General features: G+C 43.2%; 1 protein-coding gene across 2 annotated transcripts in view; it reads left to right on the forward strand.

Moving 5' to 3' along the window:
* The window catches only part of LOC144512803 (uncharacterized), a 93469-nt gene that overhangs the window by 9327 nt on the left and 71522 nt on the right, over positions 1–12620 (forward strand). The window lies entirely within an intron of this gene.

Here is a 12620-nt window from a genome sequence, read left to right on the forward strand (position 1 = left end):
GATTCTCTGACCAATCTCCCGCTCCATTGTCCCCTCACTCGCGAACAAGACCCCAAGGTACTTGAACTCCTTCACTTGGGGTAAGGACTCATTCCCTACCTGGAGAAGGCACTCCATCGGTTTCCTACTGGGAACCATGGCCTCCGATTTAGAGGTGCTGATCCTCATCCCAGCCGCTTCACACTCAGCTGTGAACCAATCCAGTGAGTGCTGAAGGTCACAGGCCGATGATGCCATCAGGACCACATCATCTGCAAAAAGCAGCGATGAGATCCCCAGCCCACCGAACTGCAACCCCTCTCCACCCCGACTATGCCTCAATATCCTGTCCATAAATACTACAAACAGGATTGGTGACAAAGCGCAGCCCTGGCGGAGGCCAACTCTCACCTGAAACGAGTCCGACTTACTGCCGAGGACTCGGACACAGCTCTCGCTTTGGTCGTACAGAGATTGGATGGCCCTGAGAAAGGGACCCCCTCACCCCATACTTATCTATATCTTCTAACCGTATACTATATTCTCAGAAAGGCGAAGCATTGCTACTCTGCTCGGGGCTTCTCAGGTGCTGCACGCATATCACTCCGCCCAAGTAGCAGAAGTAGCACTGCTTCGCCTTTCTGAGAATAGAGTTCCCAGTTTATATACGGTTAGAAGATAGCTGTGTCTCATGTGACCTTATTTGTACATGAGGTTAATTTTAAACGAATGTGAAAAAGGGCGGCTAGTGCGATGTTAGCCTTATCCAACAGCTCTAAAGTTACTTTAAACCATAACTTACTAACAAATCTTGTTATTTGACAGATGAACACCAACTTCCACATGCGAAAACGTCGAAATATTTGTATTAACGTTACTTGAAGATGAAATAGTGCTTACCGTGGGGTTTGAGACCGTAGCCACGACGCAGTCTCCATCCTAACCCTTCGTAGACTGGCAACTTTTTTCCTTCCTTTATCGACTGTGGCGCAAATTTGTTGCTGAAGCCCCGACGTCTGACATGTTGCATTGCCAATTGAATAAAGAGACCAAAAAAGCGCAGTGACCAAGTAAATGTTAATGCAATAGACTGGGGGGCACTGTTTCGCTGGCACATTAAATTGCCAATTGAATAAAGAGACCAAAAAAAACACGGCAATATGAAATGCAAGTGATTGAGCTTTCATTCAAAATGTAATGCAAAATAATTTAAACTGAATTGAGGATTGCAGATTCTAGATATCATAGTTCTGATACTAAGTCAGTAAAAATCACTTTAATATATGCACATAGAAACCATTCACCGACCATTCCTTCAATTGTCGATTAACGATCGCCAATCAGCACACAAGGCAAAGTGGAACCGCAGGTTGCTCTTAATTATGGCAGGAAACGGTCACCACAAACTCCTGGGCAGTTGTGTGCTTGTGTTTGGTTTTTTACCTTCATAGTGTTTAAAACTTTTTGTGGCAGCGGTAAAGGCAAAGATGTTTCCTGGTAACTGAAAAGCAGACTGACAAGAATGATAAGCGCTAACCTAATTGACCGTTTCCATAGATATTTGGCAACACTGTGTAAAAACTCGCTCGGTCAGTCTGCCGTTTCCTCTTCCTCTGTTTCTCCGACAATGCTTTACTAGCTTTCTGCTTCTTTTTTGCCAGCTCAACCATGACGATAGTGTGAAAAACTCCATTGCAACCTTGTTAGCCGGTTCCTGAATGGCCGTATGTGTGCATTTCGTTACATCGCGAGACCTGATATCACGCGATACTTCCTGACGCTGAGGCCAGCAGCTCGCCGGCCCAAAGTTGCAAGGGTGGTTTTTCCGCTCACAGGCGCTACGGGTGAGAGAGACGATCACCATTCAACCCGAAAAAAGTCATATAACCAGGCAGCACGGTGGTTCAGTGGTTAGCACTTCTGCCTCACAGCAAGAAGGTTCTGGGTTTCGAATCCAGGTCATTCCGTGCCTTTCTGTGTGGAGTTTGCATGTTCTCCCCGTGTTTGCGTGGGTTTCCTTCGGTTTCTTCCCACCATAAAGACATGCATGCTAGGTAATTAGCATGCATGTCATTAATTACTGGCTCATTTGCAGAAATGTTGATTAATGTGCATTGTCCTAATCAAATAAACTTGGAAACTCTCAACCATTCCAGTGACTCCAAAGCTGTTAAGGTAAATTAAGCTAAAACAAACTGCATAGTTCCCCTTTAAAGCTTGTTGGCTCCGACTGGACTTCATGGTGCATTCAGCTGACCCTCTGTAAACTATTGCATATTGCATTCATGTCCCCCTTGTTATTGTGAGTATCGGTGCTGGAAAAATCTTTAAATCAGATCAGAAAGATTGAATTGAAAATCCTGACACCCCTATTCATTATGAACGTGAATAGAGCTACTTGTCAAAGTATTAAGATTGACATTAATAGCTGTTAGTTTGTGTTTCAGCTTTACCTTCAGATGTCCAGAAAGTGAAGGTTGGTGAAGAACATCAGCAGGAGTGGAGCTCCAGTCTGGACCATGAGGACACAAAGCCCCCACACATTAAAGAGGAACAGGAGGAACTCCGGATCAGTCAGGATGAAGAGCAGCTTCAAGGGCTGGAGGAGGCTGATATCACCAAGTTCCCATTCACTCTGGTCCCTGTGAAGAGTGAAGATGATGAAGAGAAACCTATGTTCTCACAGCTTCATCAAAGACAAATTGAAGAGATAAAAACAGAAGCTGAGGGAGAGGACTGTGGAGGACCAGAACCAGCCATGAAATCAGATCCAGATACACATTTACAACCAGATACTGATGACGAGACTGGAGACTCTTCTGAACCTGAGACTGATGACAGTGCTGATTGGAAAGAGACCAGAGAACCTCAGTCAGGTTTAAACTCTCTGAATAATGATAGATTCCCTGTTAGTGATTCAAGATGTACTACTGGTGAGAAAGCATTTAGCTCCTCTGAGTGTGGGAAAAGATTCGGCACCAATGGGGATGTGACGAGGCACATGAGATCTCATACAGGAGAGAAACCATTTAGCTGCTCGGTCTGTAAGAAAGCTTTTGGACAGAGTGGAAACTTACAGATACACATGAGAATCCACACAGGCGAGACACCGTTTAGCTGCTCAATCTGTAAGAAAGGTTTTGTATGGAGTGGAAGCTTACAGAAACACATGAGAATCCACACAGGAGAGAACCAATTTAGCTGCTCAATCTGTAAGGAAGATTTTACAGTGAGTGAAAGCTTACAGAAACACATGAAAAGCCACACAGGAGAGAAACCATTTAGCTGCTCAGTCTGTAAGAAAGGTTTTACATCGAGTTTAACTTTACATAGACACATGAGAACCCACACAGGAGAGAAACCATTTATCTGCCCAGTCTGTAAGAAAGCTTTTACAGTGAACGGAAATTTAAAGATACACATGAGAATCCACACAGGAGAGACACCGTTTAGCTGCTCAATCTGTAAGAAAGATTTTGTATGGAATGGAAGTTTACAGAAACACATGAAAATCCACACAGGAGAGAAACCATTTAGCTGCTCAATCTGTAAGAAAGATTTTACAGCGAGTTTAACTTTACATAGACACATGAGAACCCACACAGGAGAGAAACCATTTATCTGCCCAGTCTGTAAGAAAGCTTTTACAGTGAATGGAAATTTAAGGAGACACATCAGAATCCACACAGGAGAGAAACCATTTAGCTGCCCAGTCTGTGAGAAAGCTTTTACAGAGAGTGGAAATTTAAAGAAACACATGACAGTCCACAAAGGAGAGAAACCATGTAGCTCTTAAATCTGACAGAGAGATTTTATACTGGGTGGAAACTTCCAGGCACACATGAGAACTCAACACGTGAGTGTTGCAAGCTCCCCTCTTGTTTTGCTTTTCCCTGATTGAGGTCTGACGGGTATGGCACACAATCAAGACGATATTGGGAACTAAAGTCATGATATTTGGATATTGTAATATAAATACAGATGTATAAATAGTAATAGATAATGAATCATTGAAAGTCTATGAAATGTTACACTCAAGATCTCATTTGAACTGTCAAAAATTATCGATTGAATTAAAACGGGTATTAATCGGGTGTAGTGATAAGTTTGTCACCTATTTTTAATTTAGTCTTAGTCTTGTGCCAAATGTCCATGTTAGTTTTAGTCATAAGTCATTCACATATCTTTCTTTGTTAGTCAAGTTTTAGTCGACTAAAAGTCTCGTCATTTTAGTCTACTTTTAGGCAAAAGAAAACTCAATATATCTCAGTCAAGTTTTAGTCACAACATTTTAGAGATTATTTTTGATAACCATTTCAAATAGTTCTATAACAATAAATGATCTAAATATCGAGCCTCTTCCTTATTTCACCAGTAAATTCCTGTTAAACGACAAAAACAACCACTACACCACATAACTTTTAACGCAGCTCGAGGCTGGCATGGTGAGTTTCAAGTGAACGCAACGTATGTGTTGTTTTTCAGACAACGGCAGCAGCAGACTGTCCTACATCTCCGTGTTGGAATCCTCTACAGTGAAATGCAGACAAACTTTTACACCGTTTAGTTGTCAGCATTTTAACAGTGTTTAATCTAGCTGCTAGCTAACGGTAGGCTAACGTTACCTGCTGCTAAGTGTAGTGTTAACTAGCGTCCCGTGCAGCGATGTTTCGGTTGCCTCTAACGTCTGTTAGGAGCATCAGAGAGAAGCACAGGCATTTAAATGGCACCGAAATCCGCATTGTTATTCGGTCCGTTAGATAACGGTCGTTAAGGCACCGGTCGGTGCTGTATTAGCACCGGGTCTCGGTACCTAACCCTAGCAACAGCTGAATATTCCATCTCATGATGAAAAAGTAGAGACGATTGTAGACGAAAATGAAGAGAGATTTTATCTTAGTTTTTATTTTATGCAAAACGTTTTAGTCTTGTCTTTTTTCATCAACAATAATGCATGTTAATTTAGTCTTAGTCAGCGTTTTTGGACATTGTTGCAGTCTCGTCATCGTCTCGTCTTAGTCATGGAAAAAAAATGTTGAACATATTTAGTCTTGTCTCGTCTGACGAAATAACACTAATCGGGCGTGAGTACAGGGTTTAAAACACCTAATAGGCTTTAGATATATTTATTTTTTTAATCCTGTTTTCATGACTGCTTTGTCAAGTCGTGTCATTTTTCTGTTTTGTAAAGCACATTTTAGCATGGATTTTGAAAAGTGCTCCATGAATATGGATTATCATAATCATTATTTCAAGATCTGCAGGGTGTGATGTTGTTGAAGTTAGATATCGCTGTGAGCAGGGTTCAAACCTGCGTGGGGAGACCCGTTTGGATTTCAAGTCCAACGCCCTAACCACTCGGCCACTAATGGAAAAAACTTAAATGCAAAGTTCAAGTGACTAAGCTGTGCAACTACCACTGTAGCTAAGACAAGGGGCGTTTCTCAATCTGTGTTCTTCTATGGACTTGTGTTCTTGTATCCCTGTGAAACATCATCTTCTGTGGCCAAAGTACTGTCCCAATACCCAAGTTTGCATTTAAAAACGTTCAAATTCCCGGAAATGTTCTCCACACGGCCATTTTACAGAGAATGCATTGGTTGGTAACTTGAATGAACTGCATGGCAGCACCGTATCCCAACATTCATTTCGGCGAGGGTGGGGTTTCCGGTACATAGACGGACCAACAACGGGATAATTTTAATTTTTGCCATCTTATTCATCACTATATTAATTTCTGAGAACGTTTGGCACAAACAACTGTGTAGATTTAGAATATAGGCAGTCTTACGAAAATCAATGCCGAAATGACAATTTGCTCCAAAGTTGAGAAGCTCCATAAAGTGATGCAACAGCCAGCTAGCGCCTGCTGGGGCCGCTAGCTCGTCGCTCAGACCGTCACGCTCGGAGACCCCGCTGTAAGCTGGAGGTCTCTCAGACAGGTCTCGTAAAAAAGAGGCTTTTATTTTTGCCGTTGACGGATCGTTTATTTAAATATCACAACACATGTCCATAAGAGCTTCAACCCTGATACCTACACTTACCGTCGCATTGGCAGTAGGGCAAAGGCTGTTATGGCTGATCAACTACAATATTTACTTCAGTCTGGCCAGAATGGCTCAAGTTTAGACATCTTAACAGAAAACCTGAATAATGTTCCAACCAAGACGCTTGACACGGTTGCACCTCCGCTAATACGGAGGCACACCTGCACTAAATCAGCCCCTTGGTTCAGTAACACCACTCATGCACTCAAAAGAACATGTAGATCATTGGGACATAAGTCGCAAGTGACGAAACGAGACGAGGACCGTCTGACATGGGTGATGAGTTTTAAAAATGATAAACGGGCCGTTTCGGCCGCAAGAACAGCCTATTTTTTAGATCTGATAAATTCCAATAAGAATAATCCTTGGTTTCTTTTTAACACTGTTAGTAAGCTTACACAGGTGGTTGACACCTCCCCCAGTTCTGCTTTCACTGCGGATCATTTTATGACATTCTTTATATCAAAGATTAACCAGATCAGAGAAAAAATTGTCTGCCCATTAGCCGCTTCTCATACAGAGGAAGAAGGTGCTGAGTCCCCCCACTTTAGCATTTTCTCACAGTTCAATATCATCACCCCTGATGTATTAATGAATATAGTCTCTGCTTCAAAGCCCACAACATGCCAACTGGACCCAATACCATCCAGTCTCCTTAAGGAATTATTTCCCATTCTATGTAACCACGTTCTTTTTATTATTAACATGTCACTCACACAAGGTATGGTACCAGCAGTATTTAAATCAGTCATAAAACCACTACTGGAAAAAGCCCAATTTAGACCTTCATGTTCTGCAGAACTATATACCTGTATCCAACTTACCATTCATGTCCAAAATTCTTGAGAGGGCTGTTGTGGAACAACTTACTGCCCACTTATCTAACAACAGCCTATTTGAGAAATTTCAATCTGGTTTCCGGTCTGGTCATTCCACGGAAACCACCCTGACAAGAGTTACAAATGATCTTTTACTTTCATGTGATGATGGCCAAGCATCATTTCTAGTACTCCTCGATCTGAGCGCAGCTTTCGATACAATAGACCACGCTTTACTTCTCGCCCGGCTTGAGAAACATGTTGGGATCAAAGGGACAGTACTTACTTGGTTTAATTCATACTTATCCAGTAGATCTCAGCGTGTCATTTTTAATAAATCCACTTCTGAACTGTGCGAGGTAGGCTGTGGTATACCAAAAGGGTCAGTACTGGGCCCTATGCTGTTTTCCATCTATATGCTCCCTCTTGGTTCCATTAGCAGCAGCTTTGATGTTCAGTTTCATTGTTATGCAGATGACACACAGCTATATGTCCCTCTTCTCCAATATAACCATTCACAGATTCTTAAATTACAGACATGCCTTGCAGAAATAAAAAAGAATTCCCTGCTTCTTAATGCAGACAAAACAGAGCTGATCATAGTGAGGCCAGCCAAAAATAGCACCCCTGCAGAGAACGACTGTGTGATCACAGAGAGTGACACTGTTAGGAACCTAGGTGTCACCTTTGACCAAACTCTAACTTTCCGTCCACATATAAAGGCTATCACTAGGACCGCCTTTTACCATCTAGGCAACATTTCTAGAATAAGACCAATGCTATCAATGCATGATGCTGAAATACTAATTCATGCATTTGTCTCATCAAGACTCGATTACTGTAACGCACTGTTCTCAGCTCTCCCTGCCTGTACGACCAAAAGTCTCCAGCTCATATAAAATGCGGCAGCCCGAGTTTTGACCAAGACAAAAAAATGTTGCCACATTTCACCAGTTCTGGCTGCTCTACATTGGTTACCTGTGCAAGCCAGGGCTGATTTTAAAGTTCTTCTTTTGACTTATAAAGCCCTAAAAGGACTTGCACCTGCCCAAATATAAAAAAAAAGATCAGCTGGTCACCGAGCCTTTGCCTTTCGCGCACCCTCCCTCTGGAATGGTCTTCCATCGAACGTTAGGGAGGCAGGCTCAGTGGATATTTTTAAATCCAGACTTAAAACATTTCTTTATTCAAATCATTATGGACATGTTTTAAATCCATAACCTTCGAACCCTTGTTTAATTGTTTATTTTATTATGCAATGTCCATTTTATTTCATGTTTTAAAAATGTTATCCTGTGGTGTTCCAATTATATTTGTTTTTGTGTTGTTGATTTTATATTTTATATTTAATTTTGCCTTTTATATGGGCTACATTGTAAATTGTAATTGTACATTTATTTTGTTGTGAAGTGTTCCAAGATCATGGTCCATGGTGATAATTCACTATAAATAACAATACATTTAATTGAATCAAAAAGTAAAATATCGTCCGCAAACAAAGCTATCTTATGGATTGACCCCCCTTCATCCTCTATCCCTTGAATCTGTATTTTTTTGACGTGTCTCACACCCCGCTCGATCTTGAAAAAGCTAGAACAGCAGGGCTGGACTGAGACAAAAAAATCGGCCCTGGCATTTTTGGCCCAGGCGGCCCCCACCCACTGTGATTGGTCAGACACATTCCCTGCAGACAGTCCTAAAATAAGCATGCATGCTATGATATGAGTTGCCTAGTATTCTGCATTCATGTGATAGTTTTGGATCCTTCAAGAGGGGTCTCAAGACTTATCTGTTGATCTTACACTTAAATAATGAATTACTTCTTAGAATTATGATTTGTATATTTATGGTATTTTTTATTATTGATATTTGATATTGTATCGCCATTATTGTTATTATTACTATTTTGCTTAATATTGGCTTAGCAACTTTCCTGGTCGTGGAGATCTTTACTCTCGCAAGGATCCTGGAGGGAGCCTGGGAGTATGCCCAACCAGTCTACATGTGTTTTGTGGATCTGGAGAAGGCGTATGACCGGGTGCCCCGGGAGATACTGTGGGAGGTGCTGCGGGAGTACGGGGTGAGGGGGTCCCTTCTCAGGGCCATCCAATCTCTGTACGACCAAAGCGAGAGCTGTGTCCGGGTTCTCGGCAGTAAGTCGGACTCGTTTCAGGTGAGAGTTGGCCTCCGCCAGGGCTGCGCTTTGTCACCAATCCTGTTTGTAGTATTTATGGACAGGATATCGAGGCGTAGTCGGGGTGGAGAGGGGTTGCAGTTCGGTGGGCTGGGGATCTCATCGCTGCTTTTTGCAGATGATGTGGTCCTGATGGCATCATCGGCCTGTGACCTTCAGCACTCACTGGATCGGTTCGCAGCCGAGTGTGAAGCGGCTGGGATGAGGATCAGCACCTCTAAATCGGAGGCCATGGTTCTCAGCAGGAAACCGATGGAGTGCCTTCTCCAGGTAGGGAATGAGTCCTTACCCCAAGTGAAGGAGTTCAAGTACCTTGGGGTCTTGTTCGCGAGTGAGGGGACAATGGAGCGGGAGATTGGTCGGAGAATCGGCACAGCAGGTGCGGTATTACATTCAATTTATCGCACCGTTGAGACGAAAAGAGAGCTGAGCCAGAAGGCAAAGCTCTCAATCTACCGGTCAGTTTTTGTTCCTACCCTCACCTATGGTCATGAAGGCTGGGTCATGACCGAAAGAACAAGATCCAGGGTACAAGCGGCCGAAATGGGTTTCCTCAGGAGGGTAGCTGGCGTCTCCCTTAGAGATAGGGTGAGAAGCTCAGTTATCCGTGAGGAGCTCGGAGTAGAGCCGCTGCTCCTTTGCGTCGAAAGGAGCCAGTTGAGGTGGTTCGGGCATCTGGTAAGGATGCCCCCTGGGCGCCTCCCTAGGGAGGTGTTCCAGGCACGTCCAGCTGGGAGGAGGCCTCGGGGGAGACCCAGGACTAGGTGGAGGGATTATATCTCTAACCTGGCCTGGGAACGCCTCGGGATCCCCCAGTCGGAGCTGGTTAATGTGGCCCGGGAAAAGGAAGTTTGGGGTCCCCTGCTGGAGCTGCTACCCCCGCGACCCGACCCCGGATAAGCGGATGAAGATGGATGGATGGATGGAACTTTAAAAACTGTTTACTGTTAATTTTAACTATTGTAAGATTCATATTTTGTCGCTTTGGACACAAATGTATCTAATGCTAAATACTATAACCATAACCCTTCTCAATGTAAGCTTAAACAGTAAGGTTACCTGACAGCCACTAACTTTAATGTTACTGCCAAACTGTTGTCGTTATGACGTGACACACACACACACACACACACAGCCTCCCTCCCTTCCTGAGAGTCCCTGTTAATTTCCCTACTCCTTACCACGTCATGTCATGATGTTGTTTCTGCAACCTCTCCTCCTTCCTCTACTTCAGGTAATGCTGATGTTAAAGCAGCTACTACAGCCCCAAACATGTTTTGAGCAATCCTCCTGTAGATTATTAATTTTTTTTTTTCTCCCGTAATTTCCCTGCACTTCCGTTGCACTTTGGTGGTCATTTGTCCATTTTAACGTGGATGCTAAACTTCCAGCACAACTATTACAGCTCGTGTGTCAGGGCCAGGAGTGGGGAAGAGGGTTCCTGGATTTGATTGGGTGAGGCCAGTGCCAATAAAGAAAATTAACCAATGGGCCACTGTCAGTTCTTTATGGGCCGGCCCGGCCAAAAAAAAAGAAAGAAAAAAAGGCCTAATTATATCGGCGATTCGGCCCAAAAGTGCGTCGGCCCACCGGGAAAATGCCCGGTATGCCAGATGGCCAGTCCAGCCTTGTAGAACAGTGACCATTAACTCTAACTTTGGAGCTGGGCTCCTTATACAATAGGTTGATCCAAGCCACAAATTATTTTCCCAAAGCTCATTTCTATCCGTGTCTGCCTCAGAAACACCCAGTCAACTCGATCAAATGCCTTCTCTGCGTCTAAGCTGAGAAGCATTGATGCTTGTTTGTCCCCTGCCGCTACTGCCTGCAGGTTCAGGGTTCTCCTTATGTTATTTGTTCATTGACGTCCCGTCTGATCTGGTTGAATTCATTTCTTTATATTTTTTTGGATTCTGGTAGCCATTATAGAAGTCAGGATTTTATAATCTACACAAAGTAAACTTATTGAGGGGGAGACACCACCATCGTCATTTATAGTGAAATACTCAGTTAGAGCTCCCCGTATTTCTTGCCTGATGTTTGTATCCGTTAGTAGTGAGACATAGTGACTGGCTCAATTGTACTTTCTTTAATTCAATATAGTTCAGTTTTTGATATGCAAAAGAGGTCTATCCTCGAATAACTCCCATGTACTTGAGACATAAAAGTAAAATCTCTCTCATTTGGGTGGTGCTGTCGCCAAACGTCTACAAGGCCTAGTTCCTTCATCATGTCTGATAGCCCCTTAGACATTTTAGATTAAGATTTTCTTCTCAATTTGAATTTTCTTCAGCAGCACCGCGGCACTCGTTAGTGTTGCGAAGGTCTTCTCCCCGGTGTTCAGCTTCACTCTCAGTTGTGCTGGGTACAGACACCTCGCCTGTATGTCCATCTTTTTAAGCTGTTTGATAACTTCTTGGACCCTCGTCCGTTTCTGCTGTAGATCGGGGGAGTAGTACTGGTCAAAGTAGATCCGCTTGCCCTGAAAGAGGACCATACCTGCCTTATGACTGTGTCCTTCACCGCTACATCCAGAAATCTCACTATAATTGATCTTGGTGGAGCTGTTGCATCTTTAGGTTTGGCCACCGGTGACCGATGTGCCCTTTCAATCTTAATGTCCAGGTCTGATGGTATTTTAAGTTCTTTCAGGAGTAGGTCTTTAACAAATCCAGACATATATTTCCCTTCACTTCTATTGTTTGCTCTCAGTCTGTTTTGGAGGTCATCACCGGCAGGTCGATATCCCGGTGTAGCAGGTAACGCAGCGCCCTGCGGTGTCGCATCTTCGCATCCTCGGCCGCACCGACTCTCTCCTGCAGTCCTCCCATTCTCTCTTCGTGTTCCGCCAGCTGGTCCTTTATGTCCGAAATAGTTTGTTCCACGCGGCTAAGGGCCAATTTAGTGTGGTTGTGTCCGTCTCGATTTTCTTTTCGGAGTTTTTTTTAACTCCTCCAGTATCGTTGAGTCTGACTGATACGTGTTGCTGCTTGCCTCGGTTTTGCTAGTTGAGCTCGGTGGATTCGGCTTATTATCATCTTTTTGAGGGATCAGGTCTATCCTGTCTCCTTTGACCAGCGGAGGAACTCATGTTTCACGAATCTATCTTTTTACGTTTCAGCATCAAAATATTGTAGTTGTCACTCTTATCTTTAATTTTGTCCAGCGGAGCTAACTTACGATGCTGCAAGCATACCCATGGCGTCACCGGAAGTCCCGTAAGTGACGTTTTTGTCAAATGTGAGTTAAAAATGCACTTTATTAATTCTAATTTCCAATTCATGTTTAATTTAATTTAAATCATATTTGATTTATTATTTAATGATTTGTTGGGTATTTGTGAATTTTATCTTATTGAGTTGAATTGATTCATCATATTGCTATTGTTTCCGGCGGAGCTGTTGTTGCCGCACTGTGCCTCTATTGTCCCTCCTAAGTTGCCGTAGCTTCCGTCTCCTCCTCACAATACCGTCTTGTATTGCTGAGGTAAGCTGCGTGTAAAATGCTGTTGCGCTATTTTATGTTTATGTTATGCTTTCTTTGAAAATTGTGTTGTGACCCTTCACTATTTAGTTCCTCAAA

Source organism: Sander vitreus, chromosome 24 (genome assembly GCF_031162955.1).
Source record: "Sander vitreus isolate 19-12246 chromosome 24, sanVit1, whole genome shotgun sequence".
NCBI classification, from domain to species: domain Eukaryota; kingdom Metazoa; phylum Chordata; class Actinopteri; order Perciformes; family Percidae; genus Sander; species Sander vitreus.